At 43.8% G+C, this 3,860-nt stretch overlaps 1 pseudogene across 1 annotated transcript; it reads left to right on the forward strand.

The window, feature by feature from the left end:
- Window positions 1–1,220: 1,220 nt before the first annotated feature.
- On the forward strand, window positions 1,221–1,684 carry LOC112611573 (annotated as a pseudogene). The gene has a single exon (XR_003116691.1). The product of XR_003116691.1 is annotated as a thymosin beta-10 pseudogene (transcript).
- Window positions 1,685–3,860: the final 2,176 nt, after the last annotated feature.

The raw sequence follows: 3,860 nt of genomic DNA on the forward strand, positions 1-3,860 counted from the left end.
GACAGGGTTTCACCATGTTTATCAGGCTGGCCTTGAACTCCAGACCTCAGGTGATCCACTCGCCTTGGCCTCCCAAAGTGCTGGAATTACAGGTGTGAGCCACTGCACCCAGCCAATAAAGCTGATTGTTAAAAGTAGTACGGAACGTTTGTTGCAAAGTTAAATCTCAAGAGGCCGTGAAAAAAATAATTTTCTACATAACCTTTGCTGATATAGTTCTACTTTGTGCTTCTTGGTAAGTGAAAAACCAAATCTCTAAAATCTGGGCCTTTGAAACCCTGTGCACATAGGCCAGAAAGCCCCCTACTCAGTGTTGACCAGCCAAGTGGGTGAGAAGTCGCAATTGCAGGATGCTAAAGATGACAGCAAAGCTGGTGCTATGTGATGAACTCAAGGGAGAGAGCTGTAAATCAGGTGAGTGAAACCATTATTCAAAGGACATAGCATAATTAATGGAAACAGCAAAATTACATTTACAGTGTAAAATGTAAACATACACCTGGAAACTGACAGCTTGTAGAAAACGCAACTGTTTTTGTTGTAGACGTCTCTCTGGCTAGCCGTCAGATTTGGAAAGCATTCGTTTCTGACGTCAATATGATTGGGTGTAGTTGGAAGGAATCTGGTCTGGGTCTTGGGACACCCAAGTTCCAGTTCTGGCTCTCTCATTTATTCACCATTCAACAAACAACTATTAAGCCTACTGTGTGCTAGGCACTGCCGCTAGCCCTGGTGACCCAAAGTTCAACGACACACTTGTTCCTACCTAAAGGATCGTACTGTTCAGAGAAAGACAATTTAAAATATAGTTAAGTAAGTGCTGTGGCAAGGAGCAAGGTACATCTTCCATCTTGAGGCGTGAAGAAAGAAGGAGTAGCTGTGAGGGAAAGGTTTGCCACAACTTGAAGTTGTATTGTTTCCTTGTTAACTCTTTTTTTAAATACAGTTTTTGTAGAGACAGGGTCCCACTAATTACCTAGGCTGTTATTTAACTCCTGGCCTCAAGTGATCCTTCCAGGCCTCCCAAAGCTCTAGGATTACAGGCATGACCAGCGGCCACTGGCAGCCACCTTCTTAACTCTGCTGTCCCACAAGCTCGTCAGTTCCTTGAGGAAAAGGAGGCTTTTTTTTATTACATTTTTTTTTTTTAATAAAGAGCTTTATTAAGACATCACTCACATAGCACACAATTCACTCATTTAAAGTAAATGAGTCGGTCTCTTGCTGCAGCAATGCGAGTGGGAGCACCAGGATCCCGGGCTCGGAACCCGACTACACGGATTGTTTTAAGAAAATGGCAGACAAACCAGACATGGGGGAAATCGCCAGCTTCGATAAGGCCAAGCTGAAGAAAACGGAGACGCAGGAGAACACCCTGCCAACCAAAGAGACCACTGAGCAGGAGAAGCGGAGTGAAATTTCCTAAAATCCTGGAGGATTTCCTACCCCTGTCATCTTCGAGACCCCAGTCGTGATGTGGAGGAAGAGCTACCTGCAAGATGGACACGAGCCACAAGCTGCACTGTGAACCTGGGCAGTCCACGCCGATGCCACCAGCCTGTGGGTCTCTGAAGGGACCCCCCCAATCGGACTGCCAAATTCTCTGGTTTGCCCTGGAATATTATAGAAAATTATTTGTATGAATAATGAAAATAAAACACACTTCGTGGCATGGCAAAAAAAAAAAAAAGTAAATGAGTTAATGGTTTTTAGTATATTCACAGAACTATAAAATCATCACTGCAATCTAATTTTACAGCATTTCATTATCACAGAAAGAAACCCTGTACCCATGAGCTGTCACTCCCCTTCTCCACCTCCACTCCCAGACCTTGCCAAACACAAATCCACTTTCCAGCTTTATAGATTTGCTTATTCTGGATGTTACATATAATGGAATCACACAGTATGTGACCTTTGTGACTGGCTTCTTTCACTTAGCATAATGGTTCAAGTTTCACTATTCATCCATATGGCAGCATGTCTCAATACTTCATTACTTTTCATGGCTGAATAATATTCCATTGTATAGATGTGCCACTTTTTACCATCGATCAGTTGGTGGGCATGTGGGATGTTTCTACTTCACGGTATTATGAATGCCATGAACATTTGTGTAAACGTCTTTGGGTGGATATATGTTGCTATTTCCCTTGGGTATATACCTAGAAGTGGAATTGCTGGATCATGTGGTTACTCTGTTTAATCTTTGGAGGTATTAACACTACCAGATTGCTTTTCAGAATGACTGCACCATTTTACATTCTCGCCAGCAATATATGAAGATTCCAATTTCTCCACATCGTTAGGAACACTGGTTATTTTCTGCCTTTTTGATCATAGTCATCTTAGTGGGTATGAAGTGGTCACTTTATTCATTTTTGTATCCCTGGTGCCTTGAAGACAACTTGGCTCAGGTAGATGCACAATTTATTTGTTGAGCAATTTTGAGAACATAGTGGACATTTGTCATTTAGGGGCTCCCCAGAACCTGGCCCCCTTTATTTTGTTTAGATAATTATCTGAGGATTACTGGAGAGAAGCAGATCCCCAGTGTAATATAGAAGCCTACCAAAATGTTAGCTCCTTACTTTCTCAACCCTGCCTGCAAGTAGAGCATGCGACATAGGTTAAGCTTGGTTGACCTAATGGATCTGCCCTGGGCTTCAGAGACAGTAATGCAAAATACAGGTGGTGCAGAAACAATTCTGGTGGCAGTAACAGGCACTGCAGTGACATCTGGTTGCCAGGAACAACAGTGCTGATAGTGAGAGTGGTGGGGAGTGAATGGTGGGTAGTGCCCAGTGACACTGACTTGGAAGTGAAGCCCATGGCATCCTGTGTGGAATGGTGGTGCCAGTGATGGTTGCCTTCCTCCCCCAGTATGCAGTCCTGTGTCTTGGCTGTCTTCCTGGCTATTGCCTAGCCTTCCTTGTTTCTGCTTATTGTCTGAGCCTGTTTCTGCAGCCTTCCCAGCAATTGTGTCAGTCACCCAATATCCTTTCACCAAATTCTCTTTCTCCTTAAGTCAGCCAACATCAATTTCTCTGTTGCTTGCAACTAAGAACCCTGGCTGTTACAATAAACACTGAATGGCTCTGTGTGTGTGTGTGTGTGTGTGTGTGTCTGTCTGTCTTTGTATGTATGAATAGAGAGATCAATGAATGAATGAGGGTACTGAAGCTCTATACAGAGCTTCGAAGGATGAGCAGAGGTTGGTCAGGCAGCATAGGGCAAGTGCTTTCTAGCAGAACAAAGAGCACAGCACAGGCACTGGGGAATGACAGAACATGGTGATTAAGGAAACTGTCAGGAGTTCAGTCTGGCTGGGGAAAAGGGAGCAAGGTAGGGAGTGTTGAGATGTGATGCTACAGAGACTGGCCTGGGATGGATCATTAAAGATCTTTAGGTTATGCTAAACAGTCTTGATTCTATCTTGGAAAAAAAACAGGAAGAAGGACACTATTAATCAAGGTAGTGATATCAGATTTACATTTAGAAAATATGCTATTAAAAAAATTCTGGCAGCAGGAAGGAGGATGAATTGGAAGGGAGCAAGAGTAGAGACAAGAAGACCAGCTGAGGAGCTAAAGCAATGCTTCCAATGAAAGACAGTGAAGTCTGAATCGAGGCAGTGAGCTTGGAGAGGAGGCATTGATCTGAGACACATTAAAAAGGTAGAACCAACGGAAATTTTGTCTTTGATATGCAGGAATTAAGAAAGAAGGAAGACCAGGCCGGGCGCGGTGGCTCAAGCCTGTAATCCCAGCACTTTGGGAGGCCGAGATGGGCGGATCACGAGGTCAGGAGATCGAGACCATCCTGGCTAACACGGTGAAACCCCATCTCTACTAAGAAAT

Source organism: Theropithecus gelada, chromosome 18 (assembly GCF_003255815.1).
Source record: "Theropithecus gelada isolate Dixy chromosome 18, Tgel_1.0, whole genome shotgun sequence".
Taxonomy (NCBI): Eukaryota; Metazoa; Chordata; class Mammalia; order Primates; family Cercopithecidae; genus Theropithecus; species Theropithecus gelada.